At 41.0% G+C, this 26,520-nt stretch overlaps 1 protein-coding gene and 1 pseudogene across 6 annotated transcripts in view; both read right to left on the minus strand.

The window, feature by feature from the left end:
* Positions 1 to 26,520, minus strand: part of Ube3d (ubiquitin protein ligase E3D) — a 166,924-nt gene that overhangs the window by 75,564 nt on the left and 64,840 nt on the right.
* LOC102551813 (stathmin-like) lies at positions 16,192 to 20,989 on the minus strand (annotated as a pseudogene).

The following is a 26,520-nucleotide window of genomic DNA, read 5'->3' on the forward strand; positions in this document are numbered from 1 at the left end:
CAGTATGCAGCACCCCTCTCTATATATCAGTTCCTGCTTCCAGGTTCCTACCCAATTTGAGTTCCTGTCCTGACTTCTTCCATGTTGAATAGTAATGTAGACGTGTAAGCCAAATAAGTCCTTTCCTCGCCAAGTTGCTTTGGCAAAAGTAGTCCTAACTAAGACAAGTTGGTATCAGGAGTAGAGTATTGCTGGGCAAGACACGGTCATGTTTTGGGGTAGATTGTGGAAGGACTTTGGAACTTTGAGCTACAAAAGGCATTAGTGTTGAAAGCTGAGTGGTCTGTTCTATCAAGGCTTGGGGCTTAGAAGATAAGAATGTTGAGAGAAGGTGCAGACATTGGAAGCCTGGTTTGTGATGTTTCAGAGAGAAGCAAAGACTCTACCTGGCTATTTGTGTGAAGAATCTGTGGTGTTTTCAGCTGGAGCTGAAGAATCAATCAGCTGTGATTAACAAGAGACCGGACCAGAACTAACACAAAACCTTGACAATTTGATGTTGGTCAGCTGGAGCTAAGAAGTTAGCAGTGAATAAGGTCAGCATCATTGAGGAGAAATCTTCTGGGAAGTGATTTCTGAGAGTAACCAATACACAGATGCTGTGTTCCAGAGGCAGCCAAGATTGTACCTCATGCTGGCAGCCCAACTTGGTAGTGTAAAAGTTACCCAGGTGACACTGGTTTTAAAGGAAAGAAGGGGGGTTGTGGAGAGCAGCTGAGGCTTGGCACTGTGAGAGGCCAGGAGAAACTGGGCAAGGTGTAGCCTCACTGTCAGTTGAAGGCCCAGGATTGAAGGGGTCATGCAGGCAGAGAAGCTGAAGCTTGGCCCCATGAATAGGGCCTAGGAGAGGTTATTGATGAAAAGTACAGCTGACGACCCCAGCATCTTGGAAATGGCAGTACCACAAGACAACCACCAAGAACACAGCTCCAAGCAGCTGTGGAGTGCTGCCAGCCAGAACTTAGAAGATAATCTGTGTATGCTGTAGATAGCAGAACCTTAGAAGGGACCCAAGACCCCTGGAGGACCCAGAAGATTGTGAGTAGATCCCAGGCATTGGACATTTTAGTTTTTACACTGTTGGGAGTCTGGTTTTGCTTTGATTTGATTATTACTGTGCCCTGGTTCTTCACTCTTCAAGTAAGAATGTACTTAATCTTTTTTTATGTTACAGGAGACCACAATTGAGTGTGTGTGTGTGTGTGTGTGTGTGTGTGTGTGTGTGTGTGTGTATGTGAGAGAGAGAGAGAGAGAGAGAGAGAGAGAGAGAGAGAGAGACAGGCAGACAGACAGACAGACAGAGAGGAGTTTAACAGAATTTGGATTTTTAAAGAGACTGGATATGTTTAAAGAGACAATTTTTAATGTGTTTAAACTTGTAAAGACCTTGGGACTTTAGAAGTCATTTATCTTTTTAATGTGAGAGCTTGGGGATGAATGAGAAAGGAAGGGATGTGGCTTAATGGTTATATGTTTGTGTGTCATGTTGTCAAGGGTTAATTATGCTGGAGAGTTTTATGTCAACTTGACAGGAGCTCAAGTCAGCTGAGAGGAAAGAACCTCAATTAAGAAAATGCCTCCAAAAGACCAGATCATAGGCAAGCCTGTAGGGCATTTTTATTTCAATTAGTGACTGATAAGAGAGGACCCAGACCATTGTAGGTGGTGCCATCTCTGGGCTGGTGGTCCTGGTTCTATAAGAAAGGCTGAACAAACCATGGAGAAAAAGCCAGTAAGCAGGACCCCTCCTATATCAGCTCCTGCCTCCAGATTCTGCCCTGTTTGAGTTGCTGTCCTGACTTCCTTCAATGATCAACAGTGATATAGAAGTATAAGCCAAATCAACCCTTTCCTCCCCAAGTTGCTTCTGATCGTGGCGTTTAACCACAGTAATAGTAAGCCTAAGACAGATAAAATGTTTAAGAACCAGCTCAAATGCTCTGTGTCATAGAACTTTCATTTCAAATCACTATACAAAGTTTTCCAAATTTGGCATCAAATTATCTATCTTTACTCAGCAACACAGAAACCTTTCCCAACATATAAATAACCAGTAATGATTATTTACTTCTTCTGAATGTCCATCTTTTGACCCAACCTTCCTATGGTTTATGTGTGTTTGTGTGTGTACATTAGGCCCTCATGCCTTCTAAGACTGTACATTCCACTAAGTCATACACACAGTCTGTTTTATCCATTCTTTTCTATTTATCCACCTGCCTTCTCACCCCTGCCGACCCACTGGACAGAAACAAGCTAAAGGGACCCAGATAAAGCTCTTTGAGTCTGCAATAGATCTTGATCCTGACTTAGTAATGTGCCCTCTCCTCTCAAAGGTTTCCCCTCCATACAACTCTACTGAACTACAGATAATTTATAACCTTAGCGCCCAAGTCTGTCTAAAAATAGATTTACTGCAAGACCCAGACTCATCAAACTTCACATGTTTCAAGACCACAAAATTCTTCCTGCAGTAGCCCTAGCTCTTTAGCTGCCTCACGAACATAGATTCTGCATATTAATCTCAGTAACGGCCACTTGCCCATGCTGTCTCAATGTGGAGATCATAAATGGGAGGGGCTCACAGACCATGAACTAGCAATACAGTCCTAGGGCGAGTGGACTCTGCTGGAAGGATCCAGAGAGCTCCATCCAGGGCTGGAAGTCATTGAATAACTCATGTCAAACCCTAATTACAAATACCATAGAGCTCAGTTTTATTACTTAAAGCAGACTTTGAAATGAAGCCCTGCTGTCACCACCCTATTATCATAATGTTGGCACTGACGACAGCAGCCCAAAGTCGCCTTTCTCTTGCAGTCAGTCTGTAGACAACTGCTTTCTTCCGGCTCTCAATACTGTTAGGATCGGTTTTTGCTTTATGGGGCTAAACATAGAAAAGTTTTCATTTTTAATAAGAGCTCAGATAAATAACCCTAAGTCCCAAAGGGCCTTATTAAAACAGCCTCGTAAAAGTTTTACACTTGCATATGAATTTGAAAAAAAAAATGTCTACCTAGCAGTTTGTGCTCCTGCTGACTTCTCTAGCCTTGGGGAAGTTATTGTTAAAATTCATATGTCTTGCGATTTCAAATGATTTAAAGCAGTCTGTTATGATAAATCACCATGAAGTACACCCAGAGAAAGACACTGTTCAAACAGAAATCTCAATTTTAAATACACAGAGTACACACAATGCACCCACTGGGGTGTTTAAATAGCATTAAGGTTCTGATATATCAATAACCTAATCACACTCTATCCTCAGAGCCCGGGATATAAAAATGTATTTTGTATCAGGTGATTCATTTCCCCTTTCCTCTATCTAGGAGGTCATTTCAACGCATTTTGACTGCATCCTAGAGAGTTAAATTCTACACAGGAAAGTCCCCCTCCCCAAGATTGGAATTAAATGAGGGAAAATAAAACGAACATAGATGACGTTTGCACTTTATCACATCTCTTACTAAATGAGGAAGGACCTAGACTGACACTACATATTCAAAGGTGAGAGGATGGTCACAGACAGAATCTTACGTTCAAACATCTGAAGGCTAAGGACGACATTTTAAGACCGCCTCACTTCCTAGCAAACATCATAATATACTTAGCAATTAGCAACTAAATGAGCTGGTTTGGGATCAACTTTTGCGATTATTGCTCCATTATGCCAAGAGCAGCATGATGCTTTGGGCCACTAACTGCTACTCTCTAGCTAGTCCTGGAAATGTCCAGGAACTCAAGGATAGAGTAGAAACTGGCATTCTAGCCTTCTAGTAGTACTCCCAATATGCAGCTATTTGGTCTTTGTTTCTGTGAGGAAGTTCTGTACACACAGAACAGTCTAGTCTTCAAAACCCAAGCTCTTTAGAAGCGGACATTAATACCCTGATTTTCTCTGCACTGACCATTTCCCATTTTCTCTAACACTGAGTCCGTGAGCTGGGTGATTCTCTCTCCTTGTTCATGTTGCTTTGTTTAATTAATTAATTTGTTTGTTTGTTTGTTTATTTTTCCCCTTTAACTTAGACCATCTATTTCTACTAAAAGAAGCTAACCAGGACCCAGTGATGAAACATGAAATTTACACTATAATTTGCACTACTCACTCCTTCCTCCACATATATCAGCTCATTTAATCTTAGTAACAACACTGTGAAATAAGATCTTATTAAGTTTACTTTTATAACCGAAATCCAAGAGGCTACATGACAGGCACACAGCCTCCTAGAAGACAGGTCTCTAATCCTCTCACTCCCAAGCATTTTTCAATTCACTCTGAGATCTCAACCTCCCAACTGTACAGCATGAGCGGTGGTTAATCTTTACCCTTAGCTCGACCAGTTCTAGACTCACCAAAGAGACAAGCCTCTGGGCACTCCTGTGAGGGATCAATGTCACTGAGGTGGACAGATCTTCCCTCACTATCCAGCACCACCCTGATTACTTTCCTGGACTGAATACAAAGTAGAAATCTAGCTGAGCAGTAGTGGAATTCAGTCTCTGCCTCCCAACTGTGCACACAATGTGAGGCTGAAGCCCCCACTGTGGTGATGAAAGGTTCCCTTAAACTGGGAACACAAATAACCCTTCCTCCCTTAAACTGCTTTGGCCGGGGAAGTTTATCACAACGACAGGAAAATAACTACAGGGCTAATTATTATTTGCCCTTTAAGCTTCAGAGCATTTTGGTTTTGTTTTTATGAATATCAAATGAAACATGAAGAAAGTACGAAAGGCAGGTTGTCATTACCAAAATCATTCATATGCAAATAATCCGCACCTTTTCAAAAACATTGTGCATGTTCTGTATTCAGTGAAAGAACTGAACGCTGAGGCTGAATCCAAGCCACCTCTTGGGGTGCCAATGAGATAATACCACATTCCTCCACAGAGATGAGGACTTCTGACATTGGATGGTTTTAGGACAGAGGAAACACTGACAAATATTTCAGTATCTACGCTGAATAACCTGTTTCTCTCTTTCTTTCTTTCTTATGATTTAGTTATTTCTTTTATGCATGTCACTCTCTTCCAATACACCAGAAGAGGTCATCGGATTCCATTAAAAATGGTTGTGAGCCACCATGTGGTTGCTGGGAATTGACTCAAGACCTCTGGAAGGGTAGTCAGTGCTCTTAACTGTTAAGCCATCTCTCTAGCCCAGCCTGTTTCTTAATAAAAATCAGTTAGCTAAATTGTCAAAAATATATTATCATAACTTTTAAGCACTTACAAAACTAGAAAACACAGAACAATAAACATGCCCGTTACCCAGCATTAACTACTCTTACTCCCAGCCTAACCCTACAGCTATATATCTCTCCTAACACTCCCATTCCTAAAAGTTTTTAAAAGCAAATTCCACAAATACTGTCATATCTATTACCCAACTTATTCTAAACTCATTCCGTTTTATCTATCACTATAACAAATTCATTCATTAATTCATGAAAGAGAAAAGGTTTAATTTGACTCGTGGTTTTAAAGGTTCTAAAACCACATGGCTCTATGGCCTTTGGCCTCTAGCAAGAGTGCATGAGCAAGCGAAGCACTTACATAATGAGCTAGGAAGCCAAATGAGAGACTGGAGCCCAGGAGTCCCCTTCAAGGTAGACCAAAGACCCCACTTACAAAAGGATTCACTAAATCTCTTAATAGTGCCACTCTGGACACACAGACTATTGGGAGTTACCGTCACGCAAAATGTAGCAATATGTGAACAATGAACTATATATAATTTAAAAAAAGAGAAACATTTGAAAGCATCATACAGTATGATTGTGATGGCCATCTGATGTCAACGTGATACATGTGGGAAGAGGGACCCTCTGTTGAGGAACTGCCTACACCCAATGGGTATGTCTGTGGTGCATTTTCTTCATTGCTTATTGATGGTGGAGGGCCTGTTCTACCACATGCAGAACCACCCACTGGCGGGTAGGCCTAGGCTGTATAGGGAAGCTGGCTGGACAGAAGTAGAGAAAGGACAGAAAGCAGCACTCCTCCAAGATTTCTGGTTCAAGTTCCTGCTTTGGGTTCCTGACTGGGCTTTTCTCAACGATGGACTAGAAACTATAAGCTGAAAGCCTCCCCTCACTAATTTGATTTTGGTCACAGTGTTTATAAAACCAATACAAACCAGACTAGAATAATTGCTATACCTAAAAAGCTAACAATAATTATTCAGTCTCATCAAACATGCACTTGCTCTTAACTACTGTAACTTTAGATCATCTCAATTGAGTATAAGTAATAAAGTTTACATTTTACAACAAGTTGGTAAATCCCTCATCTTCATTTCAGTCTGTAGGCTCTCCCTTTCTCGACATTTTATTTCCCATGCTAAAATTAGTTCGGGGAGAGTGAGGTGGCTCAGAGGACAGAGGTACTTGCTGTCAAGCCAGATGACCTGAGTGCCAAGACCCACATGAAGGAACGCGAGAACTAAGTCTTCCTATATGCTATCCTCACACATGGATCTCCTCCTAAATAAATAATAAGTAAATGCAATTTTAAAATTGACTTTAAGGCAGTTTTGTTTTTCCAGTAGTTTCCCAGTGTAGATTTTGCCGATAGTGGTCTTATGACAATGCAAATTTCTTAAATAAATAAAAATCAATTCTCAATCACACTAGATATTAAGAAAATACTGCTTTGGAAGCAAAATATTAAACTGTCAATAGGAAGACATACAGACCATATGTGAAGAATGGAGACCTTTACAATGTTGGGAAGCTATTTGGAGTTACATCACAAAACTGCAGGCGTACTGAGAGTCCTGGCTATGTAAATTCGTATGCTTCCTAGTGCAGGATGTACAATACAGGTCGGAACAAGTGAAATGCATTGGAAGGCTGATAACCAAGCTTCGGTCCATCCAAACCAGAAAGAATTTATAGCAAGCGAAGTAATGGATCCATTTCTCGGCATTGGAAATGCTTTAAAACAGAATGCTAAGTGAGAAAAGTAAATGATAAGAAAAATAGATGACGAGCAGAAGAGACCACCAACACTGCCCACCCCTGCCCACATCCCTGGCCCAAGAGGAAACTGTATACGGCCTCTGGGTTCCCTTGGATAAGGGCACAGGAGCAGGAAATCCACTGCGTCTGAGACACCACCGGAACCTGAAGAGACCAACCAGATAAACAATTCTCTGCACCCAAATCCCGTGGGAGGGAGAGCTAAACCTTCAGAGAGGCAGACACGCCTGGAAAACCAGAAGAGTCTACACTCGGCCCACATCTCTGACTCCAGAGGAAATCACCAAACGCCATCTGGAACCCTGGTGCACAGACGCTCCCGGAAAGGGTGGCGTAGATCTTCCTGGTTACTGCCCCGCCTCTGAGAGCTCATAAGCAACAGCCCACGAGCAAACTTGAGCCTCAGGACCGGAGGTAAGACCAACTTTTCTGCTGCAAGTGACCTGCCTGGTGAACTCAAGACACAGGCTCACAGGAACAGCTGAAGACCTATAGATAGGAAAAACTACACGCCCAAAAGCAGAACACTCTGTCCCCATAACTGGCTGAAAGAAAACAGGAAAACAGGTCTACAGCACTCCTGACACACAGGCTTATAGGACAGTCTAGCCACTGTCAGAGATAGCAGAACAAAGTAACACCAGAGATAATCTGATGGCGAGAGGCAAGCGCAGGAACCCAAGCAACAGAAACCAAGACTACATGGCATCATCAGAGCCCAATTCTCCCACCAAAGCAAACACGGAATATCCAAACACACCAGAAAAGCAAGATCTAGTTTCAAAATCATATTTGATCATAATGCTGGAGGACTTCAAGAAATACATGAAGAACTCCCTTAGAGAAACACAGGAAAACATAAATAAACAAGTAGAAGCCTACAGAGAGGAATCACAAAAATCCCTGAAAGAATTCCAGGAAAACATAAATAAACAAGTAGAAGACTATAGAGAGGAATCACAAAAATCCCTGGAAGAATTCCAGGAAAACACAATCAAACAATTGAAGGAATTAAAAATTGAAATAGAAGCAATCAAGAAAGAACACATGGAAACAACCCTGGATATAGAAAACCAAAGGAAGAGACAAGGAGCTGTAGATACAAGCATCACCAACAGAATACAAGAGATGGAAGAGAGAATCTCAGGAGCAGAGGATTCCATAGAAATCATCCACTCAACAAGCAAGTCAAAGATAATGTAAAGCAGAAAAAGCTACTGGTCCAAAACATACAGGAAATCCAGGACTCAATGAGAAGATCAAACCTAAGGATAATAGGTATAAAAGAGAGTGAAGACTCCCAGCTCAAAGGACCAGTAAATATCTTCAACAAAATCATAGAAGAAAACTTCGCTAACCTAAAGAAAGAAATACCCATAGGCATACAAGAAGCCTACAGAACTCCAAATAGATTGGACCGGAAAAGAAACACCTCCCGACACATAATAGTCAAAACACCAAATGCACAAAATAAAGAAAGAATATTAAAAGCAGTAAGGGAAAAAGGTCAAGTAACATATAAAGGCAGACCTATCAGAATCACACCAGACTTTTCGCCACAGACTATGAAAGCCAGAAGATCCTGGACAGATGTCATACAGACCCTAAGAGAACACAAATGCCAGCCCAGGTTACTGTATCCTGCAAAACTCTCAATTAACATAGATGAAGAAACCAAGATATTCCATGACAAAACCAAATTTACACAATATCTTTCTACAAATCCAGCACTACAAAGGATAATAAATGGTAAAGCCCAACAAGATGAACTCTCAATCCTAAATATCTATGCCCCAAATACAAGGGCACCTACATACGTAAAAGAAACCTTACTAAAGCTCAAAACACACATTGCACCTCACACAATAATAGTAGGAGATTTCAACACCCCACTCTCATCAATGGACAGATCATGGAAACAGAAATTAAACAGTGATGTCGACAGACTAAGAGAAGTCATGAGCCAAATGGACTTAACAGACATTTATAGAACATCCTATCCTAAAGCAAAAGGATATACCTTCTTCTCAGCTCCTCATGGTACTTTCTCCAAAATTGACCATATAATTGGTCAAAAAACGGGCCTCAACAGGTACAGAAAGATAGAAATAATCCCATGCCCGCTATCAGACCACCAAAGGCCTAAAACTGGTCTTCAATAACAATAAGGGAAGAATGCCCACATATACGTGGAAATTGAACAATGCTCTACTCAATGATAACCTGGTCAAGGAAGAAATAAAGAAAGAAATTAAAGACTTTTTAGAATTTAATGAAAATGAAGGTACAACATACCCAAACTTATGGGACACAATGAAAGCTGTGCTAAGAGGAAAACTCATAGCGCTGAGTGCCTGCAGAAAGAAACAGGAAAGAGCATATGTCAGCAGCTTGACAGCACACCTAAAAGCTCTAGAACAAAAAGAAGCAAATACACCCAGGAGGAGTAGAAGGCAGGAAATAATCAAACTCAGAGCTGAAATCAACCAAGTAGAAACAAAAAGGACCATAGAAAGAATCAACAGAACCAAAAGTTGGTTCTTTGAGAAAATCAACAAGATAGATAAACCCTTAGCCAGACTAACGAGAGGACACAGAGAGTGTGTTCAAATTAACAAAATCAGAAACAAAAAGGGAGACATAACTACAGATTCAGAGGAAATTCAAAAAATCATCAGATCTTACTATAAAAGCCTATATTCAACAAAACTTGAAAATCTGCAGGAAATGGACAATTTCCTAGACAGATACCAGGTACAGAAGTTAAATCAGGAATAGATAAACCAGTTAAACAACCCCATAACTCCTAAAGAAATAGAAGCAGTCATTAAAGGTCTCCCAACCAAAAAGAGCCCAGATCCAGACAGGTTTAGTGCAGAATTCTATCAGACTTTCATAGAAGACCTCATACCAATACTATCCAAACTATGCCACAAAATTGAAACAGATGGAGCACTACCAAATTCCTTCTATGAAGCCACAATTACTCTTATACCTAAACCACACAAAGACCCAACAAAGAAAGAGAACTTCAGACCAATTTCCCTTATGAATATCGACACAAAAATACTCAATAAAATTCTGGCAAACCGAATCCAAGAGCACATCAAGACAATCATCCACCATGATCAAGTAGGCTTCATCCCAGGCATGCAGGGATGGTTTAATATACGGAAAACCATCAATGTGATCCATTATATAAACAAACTGAAAGAACAAAACCACATGATCATTTCATTAGACGCTGAGAAAGCATTTGACAAAATTCAACACCCCTTCGTGATAAAAGTCCTAGAAAGAATAGGAATTCAAGGCCCATACCTAAACATAGTAAAAGCCATATACAGCAAACCAGTTGCTAACATTAAACTAAATGGAGAGAAACTTGAAGCAATCCCACTAAAATCAGGGACTAGACAATGCTGCCCACTCTCTCCCTACTTATTCAATATAGTTCTTGAAGTCCTAGCCAGAGCAATCAGACAACAAAAGGAAATCAAGGGGATACAGATTGGAAAAGAAGAAGTCAAAACATCACTATTTGCAGATGATATGATAGTATATTTAAGTGATCCCAAAAGTTCCACCAGAGAACTACTAAACCTGATAAACAATTTCAGCAATGTGGCTGGGTATAAAATTAATTCAAATAAATCAGCCTTCCTCTACACAAAAGAGAAACAAGCCGAGAAAGAAATTAGGGAAACGACACCCTTCATAATAGACCCAAACAATGTAAAGTACCTCGGTGTGACTTTAACCAAGCAAGTAAAAGATCTGTACAATAAGAACTTCAAGACTCTGAAGAAAGAAATTGAAGAAGACCCCAGAAGATGGAAAGATCTCCCATTGTCATGGATTGGCAGGATTAATATAGTAAAAATGGCCATTTTACCAAAAGCGATCTACAGATTCAATGCAATCCCCATCAAAATACCAATCCAATTCTTCAAAGAGTTAGACAGAACAATTTGCAAATTCATCTGGAATAACAAAAAACCCAGGATAGCTAAAACTATTCTCAACAATAAAAGGACTTCAGGGGGAATCACTATCCCTGAACTCAAGCAGTATTACAGAGCAATAGTGATAAAAAGTGCATGGTATTGATACAGAGACAGACAGATAGACCAATGGAACAGAATTGAAGACCCAGAAATGAACTCACACACCTATGGGCACCTGATTTTTGACAAAGGAGCCAAAACCATTCAATGGAAAAAAGATAGCATTTTCAGCAAATGGTGCTGGTTCAACTGGAGGTCAACATGTAGAAGAATGCAGATCGATCCATGCTTATCACCCTGTACAAAGCTTAAGTCCAAGTGGATCAAGGACCTCCACATCAAACCAGATACACTCAAACTAATAGAAGAAAAACTAGGGCAGCATGTCGAACACATGGGTACTGGAAAAAATTTCCTGAACAAAACACCAATGGCTTATGCTCTAAGATCAAGAATCGACAAATGGGATCTCATAAAACTGCAAAGCTTCTGTAAGGCAAAGGACACTGTGGTTAGGACAAAACGGCAACCAACAGATTGGGAAAAGATCTTTACCAATCTTACAACAGATAGAGGGCTTATATCCAAAAATACAAAGAACTCAAGAAGTTAGACCGCAGGGAGACAAATAACCCTATTAAAAAATGGGGTTCAGAACTAAACAAAGAATTCACAGCTAAGGAACACCTAAAAAAATGTTCAACATCTTTAATCACAAGGGAAATGCAAATCAAAACAACCCTGAGATTTCACCTCATACCAGTGAGAATGGCTAAGATCAAAAACTCAAGTGACAACAAATGCTGGCGAGGATGGGGAGAAAGAGGAACACTCCTCCATTGTTAGTGGGATTGCAGACTGGTACAACCATTCTGGAAATAAGTCTGGAGGTTCCTCAGAAAATTGGACATTGAACTACCTGAGGATCCAGCTATACCTCTCTTGGGCATATACCCACAAGATGCCCCAACATATAAAAAAGACACGTGCTCCACTATGTTCATAGCAGCCCTATTTATAATAGCCATAAGCTGGAAAGAACCCAGATGCCCTTCAACAGAGGAATGGATACAGAAAATGTGGTACATCTACACAATGGAATATTACTCAGCCATCAAAAACAATGCCTTTATGAAATTCATAGACAAATGGTTGGAACTGGAAAATATCATCCTGAGTGAGGTAACCCAATCACAGAAAAACACACATGGTATGCACTCATTGATAAGTGGCTATTAGCCCAAATGCTTGAATTACCCTAGATGCCTAGAACACATGAAACTCAAGACAGATGATCAAAGTGTGAATGCTTCACTCCTTCTTTAAAAGGGGAACAAGAATACCCTTGGCAGGGAATAGAGAGGCAAAGATTAAAACAGAGACAGAAGGAACACCCATTCAGAGCCTTCCCCACATGTGGCCCATACTTATACAGCCACCCAATTAGACAAGATGGATGAAGCAAAGAAGTGCAGGCCGACAGGAGCCCGATGTAGATCTCTCCTGAGAGACACAGCCAGAATACAGCAAATACAGAGGCGAATGCCAGCAGCAAACCACTGAACTGAGAATAGGACCCCCGTTGAAGGAATCAGAGAAAGAACTGGAAGAGTTTGAAGGGGCTCAAGACCCCATATGAACAACAATGCCAAGCAACCAGAGCTTCCAGGGACTAAGCCATTACCTAAAGACTATACATGGACTGACCCTGGACTCTGACCTCATAGGTAGCAATGAATATCCTAGTAAGCTCACCAGTGGAAGGGGAAGCTCTTGGTCCTGCTAAGACTGAACCCCCAGTGAACGTGATTGATGGGGGGGGGGGGAATGGGGGGAGGATGAGGAGGGGAACACCCATAAAGAAGGGAATGGGGAGGGATTAGGGGGATGTTTGCCTGGAAACTGGGAAAGGGAATAACATTCGAAATGTAAATAAGAAATACTCAAGTTAATAAAAAAAAAAAAAGAAAGAAAGAAAAGTAGATGACACAATTTGCACAGTGTTCAAAAAGACATATGCTAATTTAGCAAAATTGTAAGTGTTCTTATTTAGGAAAAGTTCACATGGCTGTCAACAAATGTATCCTCTTATTTATGAAATTATTAGTGGTAACAGTGGACATCAGACTCGTGGTACCATCTTTTTTCTTTTTCTTTTTTTTTTTTTTTTTTTAGGAAACAGAAGGTAATGGCTCCGACACAAAAGCTGCCTGCCAGCAGAGAGCTGGTCTGTTAGGAGCGCTCTCCCTCCTCAGCCCACAGCCCACAGGTAGGATCCCACTTTGTCTCCACCAACTAAACTAAAAGATTCTCACCAAGAGTGCACACGGCTCAGGAGCCACAGGGACACCTGGGACAGGACCCTTCCAATCTCCATCTGCGTGCAGAGCTGGTGCTGTCCCACAACCCACAGACACAAAACTGGCCAAAGAGAGCTGGTCTCCCAGGAGCTCTCCCACTCCTAGGATCACAGGCTCACAGGCCCACAGGAGGGCCAAGCTCCAATCAGAGATAAACACATATCGAGAGGCAAGCGTAAGAACCTAAGCAACAGAAACCAAGACTACTTGGCATCATCAGAACACAGTTCTCCCAGCACAGCAAATACTGGATATCCCAACATACAAACCAAGATTTGAATTTAAAATCACAACGCATAATGATGATAGAGAACTTTAAGAAGGATGTAAATAACTCCCACTAAGAAATACAGGAGAACACAGGTAAACAAGTAGAGGCCTTAAAGAGGAAACACAAAAATCACTTAAAGAATTACAGGAAAACAAAACCAAGCAGGTGAAGGAATTGAACAAAACTGTCCAGGATTTAAAAATGGAAATAGAAAAAATATAGAATGCACAAAGGGAGACAACCCTAGAGATAGTAAACCTAGGAAAAAGATCAGGAGTCATAGACACAGGCATCACCAACAGAATACAAGAGACAGAAGAGAGAATCTAAGGAGCAGAAAATACCATAGAAAACATTGACACTGCCGTCAAAGGAAATGCAAAAAGCTCCTAACCTAAAACATCCAGGAAATCTAGGACACAATGAGAAGACCAAAGTTAAGAATAATAGGTATAAGAGAGAATGAAGATTTCCAACTTAAAGGACTAGTAAATATCTTGAACAAAATTAGGGAAGAAAATTTCCCTAACCTAAAGAAAGAGATGTCCATGAATATACAGGAGGCTTACAGGACTCCAAACAGATTGAACCAGAAAAGAAATTCTTCCTGTCGTGTAATAGTTAAAACACCAAACAAACAAAACAAAGAAAGAACATTAAAAGCAGTAAGGGGGAAAGGTCAAGAAACATATAAAGAATTACACCAGACTTCTCAACACAGATTATTAAAGCTAGAAGATCCTGGCCAGATGTCATACAGACCCTAAGAGAACACAAATGCCAGCCCAGGCTACTATATCCAGCAAAACTCTCAATTAACATAGATGGAGAAACCAAGATATTCCATGACAAAACCAAATTTGCACAATATCTTTCCACAAATTCAGCCCTGAAAGGATAATAGATGGAAAACTCCAACACACTACACCCTAGAAAAAGCAAAACAGTAATCTTCTTGCAACAAACCCAAAAGAAGAGAGACACACAAACATAATTCTGCCTCTAACAACAAAAATAACAGGAAACAACATCTACAGAACATTTCATCCTAAAACAAAAGAATATACCTTCTTCTCTGCACCTCATGGTACATTCTCAAAAACTAAACATATGATTGGTCACAAAAAGGCCTCAACAGATACAAGGAGATCGAAATAATCCCATGCATGCTATCAGATCACCACAGACTAAGGCTGGTCTTCAGTAATAACAAAAACAACGGAAAGCCCACATATACATGGAAGCTGAACGACGCTCTACTCGATGATAACTTGGCCAAGGCAGAAATAAAGAAAGAAATTAAAGACTTTTTAGAATTTAATGAAAATGAAGGCACAACATAGCCATACTTATGGGACACAATGAAAGAAGTGCTAAGAGGAAAACTCATAGCTCTGAGTGCCTCCAAAAAGAAATTGGAGAGAGCATACACTAACAGTTTGACAACACACCTAAAAGTCTAGAACAAAAAGAAAGAAAGAAACCCAAGAGGAGTAGAAGGCAGGAGACAATCAGGCTCAGGGCTGAAATCAACCAAGTAGAAACAAAAAGAACTACACAAAGAATCAACAAAACCAGGAGCTGGTTCTTTGAGAAAAAAGTCAACAATACAGATAAACCCTTCGCCAAACTAACCAGAGGTCACAGAGAGTGTATCCAAATTAACAAAATCAGAAATGTAGAGGGAGACACGGGACTGGAGAGATGGCCCAGTGGTTAAGAACACCAATCTGTTCTTCCAAAGGACCTGGGTTCAATTCCCAGTATCCACACGGCAGCTTACAACTGTCTGTAACTGCAGTTCCAACGGATCTGGTACACTCACACCAACGCACATAAAATAAAGTTAAATAAATAATTTTAAGAAAAAAAGGGAGATACAAGAACAGAAATGGAGAAAATTCAAAGAATTATCAGATCCTACTACAAAAGCTTATACTTAACAAAACTGGACAATTTGGAGGAAATGGACAATTTTCTAGATAGATACCAGGTACCAAAGTTAAATCAGGATCCAACAAACAATCTAGACAGTCCCATAACTCCTAAAGAAATAGAACTCTGCAGTAATTAAAACTCTCCCAACAAACAAACAAACAAACAAACAAACAAAAACAAAAAAAAAAAAAAAGAACACAAAACCCAGGGAAGAATTCTATCAGACCTTCAAAGAAGATCTAATATCAATACTCTACAAAGCATTCCACAAAATAGAAACAGAAGGAAGACTACCAAATTCGTTGTTTGAAGCCACAATTACGCTTATACCTAAACCACACAAAGACCCTAAAAAGAATGAGAACTTCAGACCAATGTCCCTTATGAATATCAACGCAAAAATATTCAATAAAAAAATTTTTTTGCCACCAACAGCACTGTGCAGTTTATTAACCATTCAAGTATAGTAGCATCTGGTGAGATTGGGACAGAATTGGGATCGCAAAGTGAACAGATACTCAGCATCTAATGGGTTGGAAGAAGCCACTACATACTCTTCACGAACGTCTTCCACAGTCAATACAGCACTAGCCATTGACCCAGCACACCGAATGTGCCCGAGTGGAAAAGATGCAACGAGAAAAATAGCTACGTTAGAAAGACCAACACTTTAAAAAAGAGCAAAACACTTTCAGTTTCTCCCCTTGAGCCCCTAAAATATCTCACGGTCTGGATCTACCTATACGGTCCTACATCAGCTTCTAGAATATTTGTCAGGAGGGAAAAAGTAAATGACACTGGCCAGTACAGTCTTTGGATATTTAGGAAGGGGTCGGGGAGAAAGTCAGTTCTCGGAACAACTTAGCCTCGGTCTCGTCCGCAGGGTCTTTGGATTCTTTGTTCTTCCGCACCTCTTCAACGTGCTTGTCCTTCTCTCGCAAACGCTCCAGCTTGGCAGCCATTTGCGCCTCCCGGTTCTCTTTGTTAGCCTCCATTTTGTGGGTCAGTTTCTCCTCTGCCATTTTGCTGAAGTTGTTGTTCTCCTCAATAGCTTTTTGGAGCACTTCTTTTTCATGCTCCCGCTTCTCAGCAAGCTGCTTCAAGACTTCTGCTTCATGAGACTTGCGTCTTTCTTCTGCAGCTTCTAATTTCTTCTGAATTTCCTCCAGGGAAAGATCCTTCTTCTTTGAGGGGGGAAGGGGGAACTCGGGGACAGATTCTTTTGATCGAGGGCTGAGAATCAGCTCAAAAGCCTGGCCGGAAGCATGCTTCTCCAGCTCTTTCACCTGAATATCAGAAGATGCCACGTTGGACAGAAGACAAGAGACTGGCTGTACACTCTACACAATCCACTGGCAAGGAAAGCCCTGCTCAGTCCGAACCGCCTGGCCACACTCTGTCAATAAAATTCTTTAAACCTGAATCCAAGAACACATCAAAACAATCATTCACCATGATCAACTAGGCTTCATCCCTATATGGAAATCCATGAACATAATCCATTATATAGCCAAACTCAAGGAAAAATAACCACAGGATAATTTCATTAGATACTGAAAAAACATTTGACAAAATTCAACACCCCTTCATGATAAAAGTCTTGGAAAGATCAGAAATTCAAGGCCCACACCTAAACATAGTAAAAGCCATATACAGCAAACCAGTAGCCAACATCAAACTAAATGGAGAGGAACTTGAAGCAATCCCACTAAAATCAGGGACTAGACAAGGCTGCCCACTCTCTCCCTACTTATTCAATATAGTATTTGAAGTCCTAGCCAGAGCAATCGGACAACAAAAAGAGGTCGAAGAGATACAAATTGGAAAGGAAGAAGTCAAAATGTCACTATTTGCAGATGATATAATAGCATGCTTAAGTGACCCCAAAAATTCCACCAGAGAACTACTTAACCTGATAAACAACTTTAGCAAAGTGGCTGGGTATAAAATTAACCCAAAGAAATCAGTAGTCTTCCTCTACTCAAAGGATAAATAGGCTGAGAAAGGAATTAGGGAAATGACACCCTTCACAATAGTCACAAATAATATAAAATACTTTGGGGTGACTCTAAACAAGCAAGTGAAAGCTCTGTATGACAATAACTTCAAGTCTCTGAAAAAAGAAATTGAAGAAGATCTCAGAAGATGGAAAGATCTCCCAAGTTCATGGATTGGCAAGATAATATAGTAAAAATGGCCATCTTTCTGAAAGCAATCTATAGATTCAATGCAATCCCTATCAAAATTACAACTCGATTCTTCATAGAGTTAGAAAGAGCAAATTTTGCAAATTCATTTGGAAAAGCAAATAACCCAGGATAGCAAAAACTATTATCAACAATAAAAGAACTTCTGGAGTAATCTCCATCCCTGACCTCAAGCAGTATTACAGAGCAACAGTGATAAAAATTGTATGGTATTGGTACAGAGACAGGCAGGTAGATCAGTGGAATAGAATTGAAGACCCAGAAATGGTCTTCAATAGGTGACCACACACCTATGGTCACTTGATCTTTGGCAAAGGAGTTAATACTATCCATTGGAAAAAAGACATTTTCAACAAATAGTTCTGGTTCAACTGGAGGTCAGCATGTAGAAGAATGCAAACTGACCCATATCCTTGTATAAATTTCAAGTCCAAGTGGATCAAAGACCTTCACATAAAACCAGATGCACTGAAACTAATAGAAGAGAAAGGGGTAAGAGCCTCGAACACATAGGCACCAGGGAAATTTTCCTGAACTGAACACCAATGGCTTATGCTCTAAGATCAAGAATCAACAAATGGGATCTCATAAAATTACAAAGCTTCTGTAAGGCAAAGGATACTGTCAATAGGACAAAACGGCAACCAACGTTTTGGGGAAAGGTCTTTACCAATCCTACATCTCCTAGAGGGCTAAGATCTAATACATAGAAATAACTCAAGAAGTTAGACTCCAGAAAATTAAATGATCCTATTAAAAAGTGGGGTACAGAGCTAAACAAAGAATTCTCAACTGAGAAATACTTAATAGCTGAGATGCCCTTAAAGAAATGCTCAACATCCTTAGTCATCAGGGAAATGCAAATCAAAACAACCCTGAGATTTCACCTCACACCAGTGAGAATGGCTAAGATCCAAAACTCCGGCGACAGCAGATGCTGGCGAGGATGTGGAGAAAGAGGAACACACCTCCATTGTTGGTGGGATTGCAAGCTGGTACAACCATTCTGGAAATCAGTCTGGAGGTTCCTTAGAAAATGAGGACCCAGCTATATCACTCCTGGGCATATGCCCAAAAGATGCTCCAACATATAACAAGGACACATGTTCCACTATGTTCATTGCAGCCTTATTTATAATAGCCAGAAGCTGGAAACAACCCAAATGTCCTTCAACAAAGGAATGGATACAGAAAATGTGGTACATTTACACAATGGAGTACTTACTACTCAGCTATTAAAAACAATGACTATACGAAATTCTTAGGCAAATGGATAGAACTAGAAAATATCATCCTGAATGAGGTAACCCAATCACAAAAGAGCACACGTGATATGTACTCACTGATAAGTGGATATTAGCAAAAAAATTTGGAATACCTAAGAAAAAATTCACAGATCATACGAAGTTCAAGAAGAAGGAAGACCAAAATGCTTCATTCCTTCTTAGAAGGGAGAACAAAATACTCATGGAAGGAAATATAGGGACAAAGAGTGGAGCAGGGACCGAAGAAATGGTCATTCAGAGACTGCACCACTTGGGGATCCATCCCATATGCAGCCACCAAACCCAGTCACTATTGCTGATGTCAAGAAGTGCTTGCTGACAGGATCCGATCCCTACTGATACAGATGAGGAAGCTTGCAGGTAACCGTTGGACTAAACAAGGGAACCCCAATGGAGGAGTTAGAGAAAAGACTGAAGGGGTTTACAACCCCATAGGAAGAACAAAAATATCAACCAACCAAACCCCACCAGAGCTCCCAGGGACTAAGCCACCAACCAATGAGAACACATGGAGGGACCCATGACTCCAGCCACAAATGTAACAGAGGATGGCATTGTCCAGCATCAATAGGAGGAAAAGTCCTTGGTTCTATGAAGGTTTGTTTCCCCAGCGTAGGGGAATCCCAGGGTGTTGAGTTGGGAGTGGATGGGTGGGAGTGAGAGCATCCTCATAGAAGCAGGGGGAAGGAGGATGAGGTATGGAAGAGGGGGAAAAGGGGATACCATTTGAAATGTAAATACATAAAATATCCAAGAAAAATAAAATTAAAAAAAAAAAGAAAATGTCACGAAAAAAAAGGAGGTAATGAATTCAGAGTATACCCAACTGTGATGATGATTTACTTTAATATTATGTCTATATAATTTATTGAATGTTGGGAAGTAAGAAAATAGATGTTGTTTGCATTATTTTCTAATACTCTGATAAAATCAAAACAGTATAACAAAAGTAAATGAATGACATTAGAAACTTAAAACTCTCAGGAGATTAGTCAAAGGCCTCTGAGAGACAAACCTTTGCTCAGTAAAGTATAAAATGGAAGTCACTGAATGCACGTTCCCTAAAACATCCAGCCGTAGAGACCCGACTCTTTTGTTGATGCTGTTTTGTTCTGAGACAAGGTCTCACTATGTAGCCCTGGTTGTCCTGGAACTCACTATGTGGACCAGCTGGCCACAGAGATCTGCCTATGTCTGACTCCCAAGTGCTGGGATTAAAAGCATGTGCCACTATGCCTGGCTGAGGCAGAGCTACTGAGGAGACCAGCAAGCGCTCACATGAACTCTATATAGAACCTTGGGTCTGAGACGGAACACGGGGCCGTCGAAGTCAGTGGAAATACCTGAGAATTACTCTATAAAACACTGACGTGACTTCTCCTCCCTAACCTACTGCTACATGTTATTAAAGTTTGGGCAGTATCTTAGTTATTAAGATATAAATGTTATTTTTTTTACATGAGAACTCAAAATACAGAATCCTCCTACCTGTTACTTGATTTCCAAAAAAACAAAAAACAAAAACAAAAACAAAAAAAAAACAAAAACAAAACAGAAACAACTGAAACAAAAATGGATTCTGACTTTTAGAACCAGAATTAAGCTCAACACTAAGTGAGTTCCACTTTTGCCTGTAAGGATCAATCAGTAACTCTTAGAAACCCGAGATTCCTAATACTATTGAAAAATGGAATTAGAGAGGAAAATAGCCTAGAATCCAGCCCTCAAGCGTGTTATTTCAAAACAATGTGCGCAAGGTTTACGAGATCCTTCAGGCAGAAAGAAAAAATATCAAGTCCAGACGAACACAGAGGAAGCAAGAATTCCTTTTCTGCAACAAATCCCAGCAGCCCTCTTCTACTTACACCGTTCAGGGCTGAAGAACCCCAGTTGCCAGTTCAAGGCTCCAGGGTACTCACCTCTGGACCTGCCATCATTAACCCCTGCCCTCAGCTGCACAGATCTCCTCTCTCGGGGAGGCTATCTGGGTAGCCACTTCCTTAGAGCAGGGTGACTAGTCCTACGGAGCTCAGGGAAGGAATGTTCGTGCATTACTGAGCTAAAAGACAGTTACACAGCAGGAAGAACAATTCCCATCTAATAGATAGGTGAATGCAGCTCCTGACGCCATGCCACGAGCATGCCAGCCTCACCTCCATATTCAGAAGTGAAGGGTGTCAAACTTTTCCATAAAGGTTAAATATTTTACCCTGTGTGGGATCTATGTCACAAATACTCAAGTCCAGTGTCAGGGAGCAAAGCCACCAGGTGATACATGTGTAGACTGCATACCTGTGCTTCAGTAAAACTACAAAGGCACAGGGAAGTCCTGGATTTATCCAGTTTGCTGCGGTTTGCCCCCTGATCTAAACCAAGCAAGCACACATTGTCTATGTAAATTCTTTTTTGTTGTTGTTGTTTTTACAAAGCCCAAGTCAATTCCACTCCTTATCAATACGTGCATGTGTGTGACAGTTACACAGAAAAACTGTCGTCTCCTCCAATGAATTCTTATGCACCATGTCTTCTGGATAAAACACGTACCATAGAATTTGTAGCCCCTTGGAGACTAACGGTTTCTTTTGAAAACTGGTAGAGCTATGAAAAGTTGCCAAGGGGAAAAAGAATGTACACATACACAACACTTCGACCCAGTTTTTAAAAGGTTCACTGCTACCCTGAAATTTGCTAAAGATGAGGACAATATGTCAAAGGGCTTTAAGTCTCTGCCACTTCTTCTGAATTCATTATCTTTACTGAATTGCAAGTACCCCGAAGCTGGTTTGACACTGCAAGCTGCTGACAGTTGCTGTGGGACAGGAATCTGGAAACTTAGCTGGGTAAGTCTGCTTTTAAATCTCTTCTTAGATTACAGTAAAGATATCTTCAGAGGCTCAATGCATCTAGAGGTTCTGTGTAGCTAATAGGGCTACGTCCAAGATGGTGAGCTCCTCTAGGCATCAGTGAGGACCTCTGTCCCTCACAGGGCCCTCTGTGTCTGGACTGTCTTCATGCTATCAGGTGGGTCGCTATAGAGTAAGCAAACCATGACACAGTGCACGTCACCCACTGTGACTATGTACGGCTGTTCTCGGACGTCACTGCATATGACTTTGTGAAAAGTTGCTAAATCCTCTCACTCTCAAGAGCCCCATCTCTTCAACGGGGTGATGTCAGAGAACATGTGCACGTATTTCAAACTACCCCATACCTCCAAGGAATTGCATGACGCCAAGCACCGAGAAGATAGGACTGTGATTTTACAACGTTTTAAACTATATTTATTTTATTTGTACATGACATACATGTGTGTGCTCACACGCCACAGTACACGTATAGCAGTCAGCGGACAATGTGCGAGACTCTAGCCATTCCTTCTATCATATGGGTCTTGGGGATGGCACTCCGGTGGTCAGCCTTGAGTGCAGGCATCTTTACCATCCGAGTATTCTAGCTGGCCCCCAGACTATTCCTAATCTGTTTGGGGTCTCCCGCTGATCCCGGCAGCACGCTATTTTTTAAGTATCTAGCAATGATACATCAATACAGCAAATTAGGGAAAAATCAAGTGGCACTTCATAAGAGTTCGGCAAATCAGACAGCAAACAACTTTTGGAAGCATCTAAATAGAATCTTTGGCTAGTTAACTTCTACAAATGAATTAAACTATAAAATGAAGAATGGATAATGAATCCTGAGCCATGCTTCTCCGTGTAAGATTCTCCTCCCACAAATTTATATAAAAGGATGAGGAAAGGATGAACTTTACTGGAAGAGTGACTGTTTCTGAAAATTAAAAAAAAAAAAAAAAAGAACAAAGTAAGGATAATGATCTGCCTTCCAACTGGGCTGAAAAAGATCCTTTCTCCCCAGAGCATTTCTCCCAGGAGTTCTTGACTCTCTGCATTTTCCCTTAAGGTTTTTCATTGTGGATCTGCATGTCTATAGACCTGCAAGGTGTACAGCCCCGCGAGGTGGAAGTGTCAGGAGCAGTATAGCTGCGGAGGATAAGAAGTACATGTCACATTAGCACGGACCAGTGTCACCCGCAGAAGTGCATAATACACTAGTGGAAAGTGAAGATCTACATGAAAAGAAACAGCTGTAAGCCAATTTAATATTATCCTTCAAATGCCCTGTGCATAAACACGCAGAGAATTTATAATGTAGTCCACTATGCCCATCACTTATAAGGCATGGCTCTAAAGTAAAGAGGTGGTAGCTTGAATCGGTCCATTCTCGGACAGACATATTAGAGGAGGGGAGATGAGGTGAGCAGAAGTGAGAGTAGGGGAAGGGAGGGGAGGGGTGAAGAGAGGAGAGGAGAGGAAAGGAGAAGGGAGGAGAGGGGAAGAAAAGAGAAAGGAGGAAAGGAAAAGGGAGGAGAGGAGAGGGGAGGAGAGGAGAGGAGAGGAGAGGAGAGGAGAGGAGAGGAGAGGAGAGGAGAGGAGAGGAGAGGAGAGGAGAGGAGAGGAGAGCAGAGGAGAGGAGAGGAGAGGAGGAGGACAAAATGAGTTTTCAAATGAACCATGAGCTAGAGGCAGAGGGCAGTTTTGGGATGGATAGCTTCCACTCCATCCTTTGCTCTCCTCCAGGACATGGTGCTATGGTGTATAGAAATCTCCTAACTAAGAGTGTGTACTTGGAGAGGGGCTGTAGTAGCTGTAGTTTCACACAGGACAGTTGATTTTCTATTTACAACCTAGCACGCTAAGCAGAGTTCAACACAAAAAGCTGAAGCAGTGATCCATTCACTCTCAGTGCTAGAAGCCAGAGACTGCTTCTGTGTGTAGCCCTTAACAGGCCCTGCCTCTGTGCCTGGGTTCCTTTGCATATAGCCACCATGTGAATGGTAGTTCATGTGACTCTAGATAGATCAGTCACTTCCCCAGCCTTCGTGATCTATGAGAGCAACACTTGCATACCTAACCCACAGTGAGTTAGTTACATGCATGAATAAACAAAGGAACCCAGACACTTGGCTCTCTGTCTAGTAGGATAAGATGCATGTATGTGGATGAAAAAAATAATTCCGTGTTCATACAAAATTCATAAGTCCTACATACCACACATCCCTCACACCAATTCACATCAAATCGTAGAATATTGAGACAACTGAAACTGTGTGTGAGATATATATATATATATATATATCTCACACACACACACACACCAGTCAGCAAGGCACAATTTATTGATAGCATAATCATAATAATACCAGTTACTGCACATCAAGCGACATTTTACTAAGGCAATCTTAGCATTATCTGGTTATACCACCTTTCTCTTCCTTTTCCCCACACACAGAACTACTACCTGAATTACTGCCATCTGAAGCACATCTTGGGAAATACATACTAAAATCAATTTACCTTTGCAAAGCAGCCTAACCTTCAACCCCCTGCTCCGTAATCTCTCACCCCCAGCTCTCTCACCGAGCACTGTCATCTCTGCGAAGCTTTTCCTTAACTTAAATGAATGGGAAGGCACCTTTCTTGTCTATCATGGTATATCATATGGATCAACTTCCAAGATAAACTCCAGAAATAATGCTGTCTTAATTGTGTTCTATCCTGCAAACCTCTAACCAGTGAAATGCACACACAGGAACTCTGGGTGAATTTTCAATCGAGCTGAATCTGAGGCTAAGCACTACTCATTAACTACTCACACCAAGAGAAAAAAAAAGCCATGCCTTCAGCCTATAAGTGAAATCAAACAAAGTAAAGAGCTTGGGATAAAACTCTTTAAAATGCTTGTAAGTATCCCACGATCGTGGAATTAACTGTTCATTACTTAACATGGTAAATCTGTCCCAAAAGGGAATAAATTAAAGCCGGAGCTGGAAGCTGCCACTTGGCTTGATGACAGCTTTACACATACAGAAAACCGGGGACCACATTTCCGGCTGTCTCTGTCACACTCCCTCCAAATGCAATATACTATGGTCTTCAATAATTTCTCAGTACCCCAGGCGCTGCAGGTCAGCTCGGTAATAAATGCCCTAACCATCGCCTCCGACTACAGATGAGATCATCAATCCTACAACTGTCTCACACTCTGAAGTGCCACCATCTCCATACAGATAGCGTTATTAAACTTAAGAACCCCATTTCTGCATTGACAGTCTGAGGCCCTATAGCGATCTTTTCCATTTAGGACAGCAATGTTCTAGTTTTATTGTGCTCTTTTAAGGCATACCTGCTGAGTTATGGGTAAAATATACTTATAATTTAGACATATTGATAACCACATGAAGTGCAGTTTGGTTAAGAATTTTTCTAAAAACGGCATTTAAAATGAATTACGTGTGTGAGCATGCACACACACATGCACATACACACACATGCACACATGCGCGCACACACACACACAACTCAAATTTTGTATTATTTCGGTAGTTTTTCAAAATAATTTTATCAAGAACATTAAAGGCACATGGTAAATTAAGACAAGGATTATACAGAGACTAAAAAAATTATTGGAAGGGGGTGAGGTAGATACATAAGTAGATATTAAAGAAGCCCAGAAAAGGGAAAGGAAAAAAAATAGTCAACAAAGTTGGAAGAAAGACAAGCTTTTGCAAAGAAGGCCAGCAGGTGAGGCAAATGGGGGAAAAAAAGACATCAAGATAGCTTCAAGCTGTTCGTAGGACCATGGTCATGGTAATGGCAGCAGCTTAATAAAATAAGACAGGCTTATCGGTGGCCAACTAGGACTGCTGTCTGCAACTGACAGGTAACAGAGGGACAGGGATGCTGGAATGAGGCTCAGAACCAACAACCGAGAACAGGTGCTATGAGGCAGCTACAAGGGGAGGTAGGGGAGCAGGCGTTCGAGAGGACCGTCCTGAGAGAACAAACATGCTGTGAATACACACTCTTCACAGTCTGTAAACGCCAGCAGTCTGCTTCCGGTCAGTGACTGCAGGACAGTCTGTAAACACCACAAAGGGCAGCGATGGGGCTGTGCATAATGGCATCGTGGCACTCACCTAGCCTGGCACCTGAGAGCCCGAGGCAGGAGAATCAGGAGTTTGAAGCCAGGCAAGATCCTGTCTCAAAATAAACAAACTAAACAAACAAATAAATAAATAAAGATACATGGCTGGCAGAATCAAGGATTTTCAGCAAACCTGTTCTTAATTCTTAAGTCTACCGTAGTTCAGCTGCCTCAGTGGGCAGGAACATTAAATTCTACACAGCACTTTCCCCACTGAGATGCTAGGGAGATTCAATAATATAATTTATTATAAAGCTCAGCACAGATCTGCTGCATATTAAAAGGTTGATCTATAAAAATTACTATTAGGCAAATTAAAACCACAATATTTATTCTTAAAGGGCCTATTTAAGAAGAGAGTGGGGTACTGGAGGGATGGTTCAGTGGTTAAGCACACACCATTCTTGCCCAGGAACCAAACTCAGCTCCTAGCCCTTAAGCTTGGCATTTCATAACTTCAGTT

The sequence above is a fragment of the Rattus norvegicus genome, chromosome 8 (genome assembly GCF_021556685.1).
Source record: "Rattus norvegicus strain SHRSP/BbbUtx chromosome 8, alternate assembly SHRSP_T2T, whole genome shotgun sequence".
Lineage (NCBI taxonomy): Eukaryota > Metazoa > Chordata > Mammalia > Rodentia > Muridae > Rattus > Rattus norvegicus.